Raw genomic sequence first — 16,693 nt, forward strand, 5'->3', positions numbered from 1 at the left:
TTATCTCCAACACCACCCAAGATGCATCTATATGCATAATATAACTACAAATAATATATAACTTTTTACCCACTAACAAGATGCTATCTATTTGGGGCCTTGAACTAACTTGTTTGTGTAGGTTTTGCAGTGACGAAGAGGAATCAGTCTTGCATCTGTGATATTGTCCCGTTGTTGCCTCATTTTGGGATAAAGCCCAAAGGTGGATAATGATTTACGAAAATAAATATACAATCAACTTACAAACAGAAATTTTAGGGGACAGCAAATCAGAGATGAGTAACATTACAATATTATTTGGCAAATCATTTACACAAAAATGGCAAATAAACACCCAGCTTAATATTTCAGAATTTTAAAATTAAAACATACTGGATGATAGAAAGATTAATATCTAAATGAAAACTACAAACCTTAAATTTAAATTTTAAATTAAACCTTAAGGGCAGGGTTAGGGTTATGTGGTGTATTGCTATATGTTGTGTATGTTATTTATCTTTAAAAAAAACAACAACAACTAAGAAATGAATAAATATTTGATTTAATGTTTAGTCTTGACTCTGGGGTCACAAAGCAGAACACTGAGATACAGTAAAACTATGACTGAGATTCTGCCACCATCTGTGTTTAAGTGGAAGTCACTGAAGTCATCAATAAGAGCAGTCTCAGTGCTGTGGTGCGGTCGAAAACCTGAGTGGAGGACATGAAATCAGTTATTTAGTGCCAAGAAGTTCAACTATCTCTTTATTGATTAGCCACAGTTCATTTACACACACACTACCCACACTGTTGTGATACAAAGCTGATTGGAAATCAGCAAAGTATCACATTAAGTCCAGGTGGATGTTTGTGCCAAATTTGAAGTTGTTTTTGAGATATTGCATTCACGAGAATGAGATCGCCGCAAGGTCACCGTGACCTTTGACCGCCAAATTCGAATCAGTTCATTGTTTAGGCCAGGTGGAAGTTTGTGCAAAATTTGGAGACATTCCCTTGAGGCTTTCTTCAGATAGGCTACCGCTTTCATGTGTGGACATACAGACGACATGAAAATATAAAACCTCCGACTGACGTGGAAGTAAAAATTACAATAGTTTTTAAGTATAACCCTTTAGCAGATTATTGAGTGATTCAAAATAATAAATATATATTTGAAGTACTTAATAGTTTTATTAACAAAAATAAGAGGAAAGAACATTGGTGTGACAACAACTAGTGGCACCAGTGCTTCATCTGCATTGATAAAATGTAAAGCAACAGGACTTTTAAAATCTTTTAAGATTTTAAAAATCCTGATTTTAAAAATCAGAGGGAGATTTATATATAAATAAAAAATAAATAAATAAATAAATATTTATTTATTTATTGTTTCGCCATGGGAGGGGCTCAGACGATGATGGCGGCACATTTTGTGTCGCTGTGCATAAAAGCTTCCCAAGTAAAGGCACCCGTGTGACCGCTGATGTAAAACACAGGATCAGATCAGGCTCTATGAAGCTCAAAATAGTCTGTCCCAATCAGTGAAAAGGTGCCTTGATTGGCTGGATACAGATCTTTAAGATCAGATGAGGACATCCCTGAATATCATTCAGGCATTTGATCATTAACCTTGTGGCTTCTGGACCAGTGTTGACCTGATAATGGCGCTAGATGAAAAGTCAGAGGATCAGCAAAGTTATTACCCTCCCTCCTGAGGAGACAATGAGTGTGTGAATCAGTGGGAGAATGGTTATATGCTCATCACATTTAGGTGCAAGGCTGATGTAGAATCAGCATCGATGATGCACATCGACTTCAAAGCCCAAATTTATCAACACTGACAGTTAGATCCCGGATAGATATTTGTCTGGTCAAAAGAAACAAAAGCTTTTTTCTTCACAATGCTGTTAATGTAGCAAAAATGTGTAAACGTTACTCCCATACCTTCTGCAAACTTCTCTCAGTAAAGTCGAGTGCTTCATAAAAATCGATTCAAAGGCAAAATGTGATGTTAAGTTACACCCTGCATTCATTATTGCATTGTTTACATCAAGTGAATCATACCTAAAGTCTCTGGTTAAACCATCAGAATCTACAGGACTCTGATTACACTCAGTACACTCAGTGGTACACCTCCACCAATGTCTGTGTGCCTCTGTGATGTCAGGGCATACATTTAAAACAGACAATAACACGGGACGCTTTGCAAAGTAGTTCCAATAAATACTGCTCACAATATTTTCTGTAGCTTTTATAAACATGAGTGTGTAAAATGCAGCAATTTGCTCTCACTTTCAATTTTGCAGGTTGGCATTTCGGGAAAATGGTCTGACTTGTGTGAAGCCATTAACACTTTAAGTTGAAATCCCGAGGCACTCTTCAGATACTGCTTTCATGAGAATGAGATGGATGGATTTGGACCTGAAAACATAATGCCTCCGACCAATGCAGAGAAGTAAAAATTCCAATAGTTTTTAAGCATAAACCTTGAGCAGATTATTGAGTGATTCAAAAATAATAAATATATATTTTAAGTATTTAATTAGTACTTACGTTTTATTAATAAAAATCAGAGGAAAAAAATAACTAGTGGCACCAGTGCTTCATCTGACAGGGATCAATAAATTATTTTATTTTGTCAGCAATTTTCCATATTTAAACAATATTCAGGTTATGTCGAGATGACATCCAGGTCAGTGTGGTTCTTCACCAATAAGAAACAGTTGAATGAACTGCTGTGACATTTGGAGCATTCACAGATCCCAAAGAACAAATTTATTTAATTTAGCAGTTTGTGATAAAAAGTTAAGACATAATTATAATCAACATGTTTTCCAAAATCACGACAGAATAACTAATTGAAACGTGTACATACCAATGTCCATACCATGACTCAGCTATTTCTTTGGCTTTTTCATTCATCCAACTGTTTATTGTGGTTTTAGCTGTAATGACAAGCTCACAGTGCTGCTAACATGACTGCAGACCTCCAAACGATCTTTCCCCCTAAAATCTACATGAATTTGCACTTCTCCTGGTTTTCCTCAGAGTCAGACTCACAAACAGACCCCAAACTAGGCTCAGAATCTGAATCAGAGTCAAAGAGTGGAAATCCATTTACCATGGACATGATTTTTACGTAGGTCTGCACTTCCTCCAAAGACTGAATTCGAGCCTGGTAACCTTCTTTGGCCTCTGACTTTTCCCCTTCAATCAGCATGTTGATGTCCTCTGGAGTGATCACAGGTTTAGGCCTCAGGGCGACCTCTTGCAGACGAGTTACGGAGTGAGCTGACTGATCCATGACGGACACGATCATGTCGCAAGAGTGAGCTGTGTAAGTGATCTCTGTCTTTTGCCTCTGTTCTTTTGTAGCTTGTTTGCACTCGTCTTTGAGCTCTTGCAGTGTCTGCTTCTCTTTTACTTGAACATAGTCCCATCTGTATGTCTGGTTGACATGCACACTCCAAATGCATTTTCCAGGGCAGACAGTGCACATCCCTGTCCTATCTATTGATTCACAGCGACGTTTTTCATTATCATCTGCTATCATACACGGGTAATGGCATGTCATTGAACACTTCTGGCAGTTGGTAATGTACTCTCCTTCCTTTGTGAGCTGTTTTTTCACTGGCTTAAGAACCTCCACCTCAATCTCAAAGCTTTCACTGAAAGTCGTGGCTGTTTCGGGCTCTTCAGTCTGATCCTCTGTTGACTCAGTTTCTTCAAGTTGTGCTAATGCAGCTATAATTTGCTGCTGAAAACCTTCAATGGCTGTTTCAAGCCGCTCTCGTTCTTGTAGAACCTCTTGGGTCATTAACAAGCTTTTGGTCCTCATTTTACCCAAAGCAGTGAAGAACTTCTCCATGCTTCTGGCACCCATATTCCAAAACATTTCATCAAAGCTGTCATCATTGTCATCAGAGTCTTCATCAGAGTCTTCATCACAGGCCCTGTCACTGCTGCTTCTGTTGTCTGCAAACAATGCAGAGTTGTTGAACTTAAAGTGAACTGGAAGTTCAGTGTCATTCTTTGGACATGAAAGCCCAGAGACATTTATTGCCTCAAGAACTGGTGGCAGCTTGCCATCTGCAAAAGTCACCAGTATCTGAATGTTCTCTGCCACATCGTTACCAAATATGGAGAGCACTGAGTCAAACACATGTCGATGTGTTGGATTTAGTCGTGCAAGAGAGGCCTGTGTAACAAAACACACTGCAACAATCTCACTGACTCCATTAACAGACGTGAAAAGTCTTCGGATTCGCTCTGTGATCTCTTTGTCTCTTCCTATTCCTCTCGCATCCCCAAACCCAGGTGTGTCCACAATGGTCAGAGAAAAGGGATTTCAAACCCCTCCTGGTGGTTGATTTTGTACACAGTGACTTCAGAGGTCTGGCTTTCAGCTTGTGATCGTGACTGATCCTCATCAATCAGTTTGAATCTGAAATTGTCCTCCCAGTCTACACCAACAATGTAGTTGATCATTGCATTGATCAGAGTGGACTTTCCTGATCCGGTCTCTCCAAGAAGCATTATTGTGCAATTTTTCCTCATGCTTTCTTTGCCACAGCTGAATCTTCGGCATCCATCTATGTCCATTTCTTCTTCATCCAGAGGCAGTTTGTAAACTGAGGGAGATTCAGAACTTATCTTTACACTTGTACTTTTGAGGAAGTCTGTGAGGGGTGTAGATTTTGTTGTGCAGACAGTAACAGTGATGCTTTCTTTGCTTCCTCCAGCTTCACCACAATCACATCTGACCCTGACAACATATTCTGTCTCTGGCTGAAGACCTGAAATGATCACCCTCTCAGCTCCTGCCATCTTTTGGCTCCATTGGAGATCTTCCTCTTTCAGACTGTTGTCTTTTTTGGCGTACTCCACGATGTAGCTCAAAATGTGGACATTCTGTCCAAGCTCAGCAGGTTTCTCCCAGCTAAGTGATATTTCACTTGAGTATGATTGCATTTTTCCAGGAGGGCTGCAGGGTAAGGTTTTAATGGAACCACTGACTTCATTGGCTGGTCCAACACCTGCTGAGGTCACTGCTCTGCACCTGAACATGTACTCTGTGTTAGGACTCAGATCACTCACTGTGACTTCTTCAGCTTCTGATGCTGTCTTCTGTTTCCATCCATCGTCTCCACTGACACAGTACTCAACAGAGTAGGAGGTGATGTTCTCTGCTCCAAACTTTGGTGGAGAAATCTTCAGTGTCACACTCTTGTGGTTTGTTTCAGTGACTGTCACTGTTTCAGGCTTTGAAGGTGGCTCAAAGTTCTCACTGACTGAAAAGCCGTCTTTATAAAGGTAGATGCTTGAACCTTTCTGTGTCTCATTTGTTGAACCAACTGTCAAGAACTTAATGTTCTTGTTCTCCTTGTTGGCCTCTGCAAAGTCACTGAAGAGCTTTGCTTTGTGACTCATTGCATCTAAAACTTCTTTTGAGGTGTACCATTGTTCCCTCTCTACATCACGAGTATGTGGATCTCGAGGTTCGTCTGGTTTGGGTGTCTCTGTTAAGTAGTTTGATAAAGCTGAGAGGAAGGGTTCGGCACTTCCCAGTGAGGTGAAAACAAAACACACTGCATGCTCTGCACTGAGAATTTGTTTGTACAGGTCTGTTTGAGAGGAGACGATCTTGGTGTTTTTCATCATGTTGGTGAAAGACATTAATGTGTAGATTTCTCTCTCTTTACAGTCCATCCACTCGTTCAGGTCTTTGCTGTTGAAAGGAGAAGAATGTCTCTTCTTCAGGATCTCTGCGAGCTCAGCCTCCTCTTCTCCTCCTCCTCGGATTGCTGGAAGTTTCTTTGCCAAGGTTCGTTGGAATTCCAGCTTGAACTCTGAGCACATTTCTTTAAAAGTTTTAATCTTCTTGCCGATCTGTGAGAACTGCTGTGCAGTGGTGGTTCTCAGTGCATCATTGCACCTCATTTCCAGCTCACTGAAGTCCTCCAGGACACTCTGTGATTCATGAACTAATCTTATACTTATCTGACGACGAGTTTTGCAGCAGAAGAATCTAAACTCGTCAGTGGCAACAGCCAGACCTTCACTGGTACGGCATTTTCTCCGTTGGCTCCCAACAATTTTGGCAGACTTTGGTAGACCTCTACCGCATCCTGAAAGGATGTAGGAGGCTTCTGAAGGGAAAAGTCTCCAAAGAATCTGCAGGAGAATTTCTCAACATTTTCTCTGTCCTTGTCTTCCATTTTCAGTGAACCTTCGCAATCCAATGCAAGGCAAGGAATCTTCTTGATCATCACCTTCAAGTTAGCCTGAATGTCGTGTTGTTCTTCCTTTTCAGACACTTCACGGTCAAAGACAAAGAAGGCTTGTGCCCCATAAAGAATAGCTGTGACTACATGTGTTGCTAATCCTTTATCAAAGACATATGGATGCTTCACATTGTCTCTTCCAAGATGATTCATGGACAGTTCCTGGAACCTTGTGGTAGCTTTGTACTTCAGTGTTACTCTGGCCTGATTTTTGGAAGTCTTACTATCGTTCAGGTATTTGGCTGATCCTCCAACCTCCACCAGTCCACTTAAGAAACTCGCCTTCAGGGATGCATCAACATTTAGTGCTGATGATTTGCCCTCAGTTGATTCAGATACGACCATCTCAGAAGTATTCAACTGTTGAAGTCTTTCTTGTGTGTGTATTACCAGATCGTCACGGTCCCACAAAGCCATGCCTGCAAAGAAAGGAAGGAAATAATTGTGAATCAAGGAATGGAAATTGTTTTTTTGTTTTTTTAACAAACTTGCTGTTAGATAGGCTTCAACATTTCACTTTAACTTTTTCTCTCTTATAACTTCTAATAGGTCACCCCAGTCCCACAGCATTATGCCTGTCAAAAAGAAGAGAAGTTAAACTGAGTGACTGGATGTCAGACACAAAATCAGTGAAACGCTAAGACTAAAAGAGGAAAAACACTAATCTATTAGCTATGGTGTCAGTAAAACTTCAAAAAAAAGTCTTCAATAATGAACAAATCTATTTAAGATACATATGAAATCCAAAATCCAAAACTAGATCCAAATGAAAATGTGAAATAAGTGTCACTGCTAAATATATTTTTAGGTCTCCACAGAGCATAAACTTGTGCTTGCTGTTAGTGGCCAATGCAACAGAGTTGTAACTTGTGAATAACTTTTTATCAAAGACATGTCCATCTAAAAAGTGCTCCAACTATTAGTCAGCAAACTCTGTCTGCGCAGATAATCTACACATTAATGTGTGACCTTTTTAACGGGGATGGGGCAGTCCACTATGTCCCTCTATAACCAGTCTACTCGGCATCTCTGTCCCACTTTGCTCCTAAAAGTTTTACCAGTGTGCTTGGAGTACAATGGGTGCAGTTACATGACGGCTTCTCGTTCAGAATGAGATAAATCTGAATGAAATAATTTGGAATTAAAGTCTTTCCAGGTAGTTTACATGGGAAATATTCATTCTGCATGAGGGTTTACACAGAGATCAGTTTAATCGCCTGTATTCGGTCCGCACAAGGTTTGGGGCAGGGAAGGTTTCTGATTGGATAGGGGGCGGGGCAGATGTTACGTGTTTATGTTTACTGGAAGAAAACACTGTAGTCCTTGCTCCGGATAACAAGATGCTTGACGACGCCATTCTTAGTGCCTTTTTCAGGCTTGTTTTGCTGATATTCTTGAGGCAGCAGTACGACAACAACCTTGTTCTGCTAATGCTTCGTCTGTTGAGGAGGAGAAGGGAGGTAGAAGGTCGAAGAAGGGAGATAAAAGACCGTGCTGTGGAGAATGGAAACTGATGAGTGCAATGAGTCCGACTGCTCTATCTCAGCCCGTTGCACGCTATATACGTCATTGTGCGCGCTATATACGTCGTCGCGCCAGAAGGGCAAGGAAACGAGCATGCGCAGAAATACTGGAATGAACGCGAGAAATTCTTTCATTTGGAATTACAAACGGAATATTCCAGCCCCTTACATCGGACTGAATTTTCAATCGCATTGGCCATTTTCATTCCGAATTAGGTGTTTACAAGATCACTTTTAATAGGAATGAGCTTTCATTCCAAATGAAAAGGGAATTAAACTGTCTATGTACACGCACTCAATGATGGCAGTCACGTCAGCAATGTTGCTTTATCTCCTTTCTTTTGTTCAATTCTCACACAGTTCATCAGGACTGATTCATGTGACTTTTGTTTTTTCTCAGTAAAGAATGTGACTACAAATGTAGCAAAGTACAATACTTGTGACAAAAAGTGCCAAAAGCCCGCTGTAAACTGTCCCAGACGAAAGATGACTAACGTGAAGGAAAGGTGGCGATATCTTTGGTCGTGGCTCTAAAATGGTGGTCCTACGTCGCACAGTGAGAGGTTCAAGGACGGCCATTGTCACGGTCTTACGATCAAAGATGGCACAGGATAAAATTCTGACAGACATTTGGGATGACCATCTCACTGTGTGACTGCTGTTACAACCTACATCTACTAACCAACCAATAGAAATGCAGCATGAAACGACTAGGGTTGGGAACGATTCACCGATACGACCGGATATCCGGTTTGACAAGTGAGAGATACGGCTGCATCGGTAGCAGCCTCCTCAATTGATACGAATCAGCCAAGAATCCTTAGATGAATCGATTGTAGAGTCATGGATTCGGGTATTGCGAGACTAGCAATCGGTTGACTGGCTTTAACAGTTTGCATCTCTAAAACAACGCGAGAGCCGGCGGCATGCTCCGTAGCAGGCATTACTGACAACGATAATGGCTGTAAACATCAGCGCCAGCTTGACCGGTGGAGATGAGGACCAGAAGCTAATGCTGGTTGGATAAACCAGGGAGCAGCCAAGCCGCAGCAGAAACTACAGGCGAATCCTGTCGGTTGTGGGTTGAACGGGGGGTCACAGACACAGACAGAAATACGTATTCTTGTCAAATACGGCGGCCATAGTGCTCCGCGGCGCAAGATAATGGTTTACCGGTGACCGAGAAGCCCGGTCCAAGAAGTCTTCGTCGGTGTCATGACTGCCCAGAAATACCTGAACAGCCGAGCCGTAGCAGCACACAGGTATGTGACGTGTCAGAGGAGAAACGAGCCGTTCACATTTCCACAAACCTCACCGCACTTTAGGGACTGTTCTTTACTTGTTAGGGGAGGAGGGTGGCTGGTTGATTTTTATTTTATTTATTTATTTTATTTTGATCCCCCCTATGTTAATCACTTATTGATGCTGTTTTTGAAGTATGAATAAGTCAATAAGTAATTTATTCCATTGAAATATCACTGATGTATTATAGAAAAGTGATTTATCTTTTTATAAATGACAAACACAGAGTGTAGCAAACACAGAGAAATAGTCTGACATGCTGTCAGTGATAAGCTGCTAGTCATCACAGTCCATGATATCAGCTAATAACAGGAGATGTCAGATTCTGCCCCTACATTGCATGTTATTATTTTATTCTGCTTTATGTTTATATTGTACAGCGTTATGATAAACTTTATTCCAGACTCAAGTCCATATAAGATACATACAAAAACACAGACAGTACGATAAAAACAACACAAATACTGTAGGTTTAAAACACTTAAATTTTACTTAAAGTTCACTTCACTTGAAATTTAAAACTTCTTCTCATTTTTATATTGATCCCATCCAACAAAATGATGTTCATTCAGCAAGTCTTTTTTTGGTCCATGTCTAAAAATAAATACATTTGACATGTGATTTTGTTGTTGTTTGTCTTTTTATTTTATTTTTGCCAGTGCCATACAGCAACAGTACTTGGGGATGTGGTCTTTTACAAATTTGAAAATACTGTAAGAATGTCACTTTTATAGAATTGGCTTCTTTATTTTATAATGTATGATTAATGTCTACATCAACAAATGCTAACCATAGAATCGTATCGAATTGTTCTGTTTTTGAATTGTATCGTAACCCGTGTATCTAGATACGTATCGAATCGTCTATCACAGAGAGATTCCCAACCCTAGAAACGACCCACTGATCAGAGCTAAACCCAAACAAACAGACAGATAGCAGTTCGCCATGGAGGAAAACACGCTAAAAGAAATGTGTGGGATTCCAGCAAAGAGGAAAACCTTGTTACAGCAGAGTGACAACTGCCAGGTGAGCAACCTAGCAGCTAGCAAACACACACACACGCACACACACACATTTAACGTCACACGTGCATCCTCACCAGGGACCAGTGAATCTCTGCGACGGTCGTACAGCATCCCGAGGCTGAATGGCCGGCCGAGCGCTGCCACCTCTATCATTCTGCTGACTTCAGGATCCAATTCTTATGGAGACTAGAGAAAGCAGAGAGTGTGTCAGTTCATTCCTGTGACTCTCCTGCTATCCAAACTGTTCATCATCTCTCACCTTTTATAGTTCTGTCACAAACACAAGCTCCATTATTGTTGATAGTAAAATGAAACAGTGTTGGTGGTGAAGCACCATATAGCCGATGACAAAAGGCAAAAGATAAGATACTCTCTCACACTGCTCACGCTGAGCTGAAATGAAACGAATGCACATCAATGAGCTAAATTACATGAATAAATGAATATGTATATATATATATATATATATATATATATGTGTGTGTGTGTGTGTGTATAATCTATATAGTGTTTCGCCACAGGAGAGGCTCAGTCCTCGCTCTTACACAGACATGGAGCTCAGCAGACTGGAGGAGAGGCGGACAGCGTAGAGTTGCAGAGCTGATGATGGCAGCTCTTGTTGTGTCGCTGATCATAAAAGCTTCCCAAGTAAAGGCACCCGTGTGACCGCTGATGTAAAACACAGGATCAGATCAGGCTCTATGAAGCTCAAAATAGTCTGTCCCAATCAGTGAAAAGGTGCCTTGATTGTCTCAGATGAGGACATCCCTGAATATCATTACTCTTGCAGGCATTTGATCATTAACCTTGTGACTTCTGGACCAGTGTTGACCTGATAATGGCGCTAAATGAAAAGTCGGAGGATCAGCAAAGTTATTACCCTCCCTCCTGAGGAGACAATGAGTGTGTGAATCAGTGGGAGAAAGGTTATATCCTCCTGAGACCCAGTGTCCTCACATGAGGACGTCACATTTGGGGTTTACTGGACCTTATACGTCACTCTTCTTAACTTAGACCTGTTGTCCTCGTTGGTGGGCACTAGTAAGATGCACTAATCCATGTAAAACAAGATGGCAGCCATCTCTGCCAAGTCAGTCTGCAGCTGACCCTGACACAAAAATCGACAAGGTCCAAAACCTGATCAGATTTAAACTTGTTCTTCTTCTTATTAATGATTAATAACGTTTCTAGTTTGATAAGGCAACAATTTAACCAATTTCAGCAACAGTAACAAGCTAAGACACTCTTAATTAGAGATTACCTTCTGCAAACGTCTCTCAGTAAAGTCAAGTGCTTTATAAAAATCCATTCAAAGGTAAAATGTGGACTTCTGAACTTCTATAACTACTTTTATTTTCTGTACCTTTTGGTACAGCTGCCCAAAGGATGATTTATGATGTTCAGTTACACCCTGCATTCATTATTGCATTGTTTACATCAAGTAAGTCATACCTAAAGTCTCTGGTTAAACCATCATATTCTACAAGACTGAGTACACAGCAAAGACACAGCAGCAGAACTGGTACACACAAAATCCTATAAAAAAAAGAGCATCTGTGTACTTACAGTAGAAATGTGTGTGACTCTCCAAGGCAGTGCTATCGTCTCTGAGAGAGAAACACAGAGCTGTTTTCTTCATTGGGAGGTGGAGAGAGAGGAGCAGCCATCTGATTTCCCAGAAACTGCAGAATGAGTTGCAGAGTGCAGGGTGGGGGAGTGACTCAGCGGTACACCTCTACCAATGTCTGTGTGCCTCTGTGATGTCAGGGCGTACATTTAAAACAGACAATAATACAGGACGCTTTGCAAAGTCGTTCCAATAAATACTGCTCACAATATTTTCTGTAGCTTTTATAATCATGAGTGTGTAAAATGCAGCAATTTGCTCTCACTTTCAGTTTTGCAAGTCAGCCCATTTCCCCGAAATGGTCTGACTTGTGTGAAGCCATTAACACTTTCAGTCCCTGTGTATCTCAGCCCTTTGGTCATTGATCCTACTGTTATCTCTCAGAGAGGAAGAGGAGAACAAGATTCACTTCATCCATCCATCCACCTCCTAATTGATCAATATGATTTATTCATTTACTGAGGCATGACTCAGCACAAAATGAAGCCACACCACAGTGCATGTGTGTGTGTGTGCGTGTGTGTGTGTGTGTGCAGTGCATAAAAGGAGCTACAGAGTCAGTTGAAGCAGCACTCGTCCTCCCCTCCTGATCAGAGACAAACTGAACGGTAAGTTGCTGAACACACTGAGCTGTTACTCTGTTTATGTGTTGTGTTGATGTGATGCTGAAGGTCATCGGTGCCTGAACATGACTGCATGATTTTATTTAAAGTTAGACGTATTAATGTTTTTATGCGTCCAAGCTGGCAGCAGCTGTGGCCACAGGCATTATGTTTTTTAGGTTGGCCATCCATCTGTCTGTCCATCCCACTCTCATGAACGCAATATCTCAGGGACACCTCGATCATTTTTTCAAATTTGGCACAAACTCAAAATCAAGGTTACTTTGACCTTATCTGTCTCATTCTTGTGAAAATGATATCTCAAGAATACCTTTAAGGATTTCTTTCAAATTAGGCACAAACGTCCACTTGGACTCAACAATGAACTGCTCAGAATTTGGTGAAGGTGAGGTCGAGGTCACAGTGACCTCACAAACATGTTTTTGGCCAAACCACAATAAAAAATTCACACAAATGTCTGGCAGGTTAAAACTGTAAAGGGATAACATTTTATATCCCAAAGGTCAAAGGTCAGCTTCACTGTGACATCGTAATGTTTTGCATAAAATTTTTCTGTCCATTACTCAGCGTCATATCTCAGAAACAGAAGGGGAGACATTTGGTCAGATACTGAATTGGTGACTCTAATCTTGAAACTGTGCTGATTGTATAGATCTTCTGTGGGTGAAGCATCCATGTTTTCACTGACATGGATGGAGACCGGAACTACGACGAGTCTAGCTCAGACAAGTTTGAGGATATACGTAGTATTTGGCACCCAGTTTGAGTTTTGTTGAAGCATGTTTCCTGTCTTACACAGTTGATGCCGGTGTGAAAAGGAGCATTATTTGATTGTATTTATTGTATTTCTTTGGCAGACTAGGCCTAAGTCAGCCTAACTAGGGGCTGGTACAGGGCAAGCCTGAGCCAGCCCTAACTATAAGCTTTATCAAAGAGGAAAGTCTTAAGTCTAGTCTTAAATGTGGAGACGGTGTCTGCCTCCCGGACCGTAACAGGAAGATGATTCCACAGGAGAGGAGCCTGATCGCTGAAGGTTCTGGCTCCTGATCTACTTTTGGAGACTTTAGGGACCACGAGTAACCCTGCGTTCTCAGAGCGCAGTGTTCTGGTGGGATAATATGGCACTATGAGCTCTCTAAGATATGATGGAGCTTGACCATTTAGAGCTTTATAAGTTAACAGTAGGATTTTAAATTCAATTCTGGATTTTACAGGGAGCCAGTGCAGAGAAGCTAAAACAGGAGAAATATGATCTCGTTTCTTAGTTCCTGTTAGTACACGTGCTGCTGCATTCTGAATTAGCTGGAGAGTTTTTAAGGACTTACTAGAGCTACCTGATAATAGAGAGTTACAGTAATCCAGCCTTGAGGTAACAAAAGCGTGGACCAATTTTTCTGCATCTTTTCGGGTCAGGATAGGCCTAATTTTCACAATATTACGCAGATGAAAAAATGCAGTCCGTGAAGTATATGAACATATGAATGCTGAGCTGAACCATGATGGGTTTTTCCCCCAAACTCAACCACATAACTAACCCATTACTCAATGAAATACACATAAACACGAGTTGTTTTACCAATGTTGAAAATAATCTTGAAAAAGACTGTATGCATCTAACAAGCACAAACTGTACATCTGAACAAGACGTGTTTCAAAAAGACACAATGCATTTAACAAGAGTAAACTGACCTGCTGTCCCTCAATGTCAACAATAAACGCAGGAGGATGCGCAGCATGTAATTTGTAGATGTGAACAACACTGACCAAAAGGTGATATGTGATGAGTTGGGATAGAGACAGGTTGGTAGTGCACTCTTCATGCACACTAACACCATCAACAGCTTGACTGTCTAACACTATAGCTGTACATATGAAAAGGTTGCATATTTTTAACACAAATAAATATATTGGAGTTCTGTCCATTGTGTGTAAATGATACTGTGTACAACCCTTCAAACTATCAGGTTCTCAGGAGCCCACAAAATCCTTCAAGTGAAATCATAAAAGTGACTCCAGAAATTCCAAGCACAGTTTCTGGAGTCAAACAATTGGTCTTCGACTGCAGACAGAGGCAGATAAAAGCTGTCGTCTCAGTTTTTGCCAGCTGAAATTTAAACTGTCACTGGCAGATTTTAACAGCAGCTCTGATGTCAAAGTCACGCTACCTCATCACAGGTTACACTTAACAAAAACACAACAAATACAAGACAATGAGATCTCTCAACTCCATGCAGCCTGTTGCTGTTTGTTACTTTAGAGGACATCAAGGAACGTCAGCCTTTGGACACTTACACTCTCACAGTCATGTGTTCCTTTGCAGTGCCAACTATCAGATGACATGTAGGGTCAATGATATATGGGGTAATGTTTTAAAATATATCAATTATCGTAACAATGATCATAAAGATAGAAGAGGTCTTTAAACACAATTACTGCACCATAAACAGAGCTGTGTTTTAAAGGGACTTTGTTCTTTTTCTATTTCAGGAGTTTTGGGGGTGAAGATTTAAATCCTGAGCAACAGAAGTCACAACAGCTCTTGGAACCTAAACCAGAAGACTTGACTGTGAACAGCCAGCAGAGGTTTTCAATGAATCAGTATTACTTGATGACTTACTTGTATTACTTGATTTCAACAGTTTTATGTTAAGTAAAAATGTAATCAGGGTTGCAGCAATATACTGGTTTCAATGTTTACGTGATATAAACGTTGACGGTCATCAAACTGTGTACATTTGCTTATCTACGATATTGAAGAAAAAATGCAATTGGACGTTAAATCTCTCCTTTATTTTAGTTATTTTGAAAGGGGAGACTTTTTACACAGCCTCCATTAACAAAATGGTCTCAAATTACAATTATAGTGATAGAATGTTTGTTAAACCAACAATAACCCTTCAGTTTTCATTCCTGACTGATAATAAGATAAATTCTTTAATACTGTGATACCATAAAACTGCGATATTTTCTGAGACGGGTATCGTACCATGACAATCTCACACGGTTGCAACCCTAAATGTAATTAAGTATGAAAACAACTGTATACTCAATTCTTTCTAACACCTAAATGTTTACATTTAGTAATCTTCTTAATATTCTGTCATTGTAAATGCTTGCACAACTTTACAAGGTGAAAGATAAATAACAGATTGCACTGAGGGAGAAGAGTGATGCTGTCATCTGTTGTCTTAGTTTGTGCAGAGTGATGGGCCACAAAGCAGTTGGTACGATTGAGATGGCAGCACTCGGTCGGCCTTTCAGCCTTGGGATGCTGTACGACTGCCGCCATGAAAAATTCATTCCTGGTAAGAACGGACCTGTAGAATACTAAATGCATCACAACTGGAGATTAAAGTCAGAATTCTGAGTTTACTCTCGTTGTGTTCATTCTCAAGTTCCTTCTGATTTATTCTCAGAATTCTGACTTTAGACTCACAACTTCAATTTTTTACATACAGTCCTAAAGCTGAAAACACACTGCCGTGGTGCAGTGCATCCTCCGACACATGTCAAGTCCCACCCCTAGCACACACTGGACGTTTTGCGCAGACAATGACGCAAAGTTATTGTTTCTGAAAAATGTGTACCTCTCCCATCTCTGCATTAGCTTAAAATCATGTGTGGACGCCCTTAATAAAAGTTGATTTCTCACCTAAGTGCTAATCTCCAGAGCTATGACTCACCAGGTAATATCTTTTAGGCCATGGTCTCTATAATGACAGGACTGTGGGTCATTTCAGGATATTTCTCTACCTCAACAAGTCTCTCCTCATCCATTTTTCCTCACACACGAGACACAGCTACAGAGTTCTCTTAATACCTCCAAGGTGAGGAGAGGAGTCGAGCTGCCATAGGAGCAAAGGAAAAGAGCTGCTACAGGAGCAGGTGTGCATGAGTGGAGAGCAAGTGGGGGAATAATGCATTTAATTCTGGGCGTGGCGAGGCTTGAAATAGGACAGTGGCATGAAGTGCTGCAGGGTGGCACGTCCAGGAGCGCCAACACGTGTTTAGCCACTGCCTGTGTGGGACTGTACGTTAAAAATAATAGGGGCATATTTTTTGACACGTGCTGTTTGCTGCCGGTTGTGTTTCGGCCTTCAGAAAGTTGGTAGGGCTCAATGTTCAGGTTCAGTGAGGCCATATAAAAGCTCCACTCTAGCCTGTGTTACTGTCTGTTTTTCAACGTTCTTCCTCAAACAGAGAATGTGGGTGGGGTTAACAGCATCCAACACTATTCTATGCAAAGTAAAATACTTCACTGCTGGACAAATTAAAAAATGCAGCCGCTGCAAATCAACCCCAGCCACCCATGTTCACATGATGTGGTTAC

At 40.8% G+C, this 16,693-nt stretch overlaps 1 protein-coding gene and 1 pseudogene across 4 annotated transcripts in view; one reads left to right on the plus strand and one right to left on the minus strand.

Moving 5' to 3' along the window:
- Window positions 1-16,693, plus strand: part of LOC125902267 (cytolytic toxin-alpha-like) — a 102,555-nt gene that overhangs the window by 61,977 nt on the left and 23,885 nt on the right. The window contains exon 1 of one of the 4 annotated variants that reach the window (XM_049598498.1): window positions 12,321-12,348. The exons of the other annotated variants lie outside the window; for them this stretch is intronic. The gene's annotated coding sequence lies outside the window, so the exon portion shown is untranslated. Of the gene's footprint in view, window positions 1-12,320; window positions 12,349-16,693 lie in introns of those variants that run through there. 4 annotated transcript variants of the gene reach the window in all.
- Window positions 2,396-11,790, minus strand: LOC125902266 (stonustoxin subunit alpha-like; annotated as a pseudogene).

The sequence above is a fragment of the Epinephelus fuscoguttatus genome, linkage group LG15 (genome assembly GCF_011397635.1).
Source record: "Epinephelus fuscoguttatus linkage group LG15, E.fuscoguttatus.final_Chr_v1".
In the NCBI taxonomy this organism is placed as follows: domain Eukaryota; kingdom Metazoa; phylum Chordata; class Actinopteri; order Perciformes; family Serranidae; genus Epinephelus; species Epinephelus fuscoguttatus.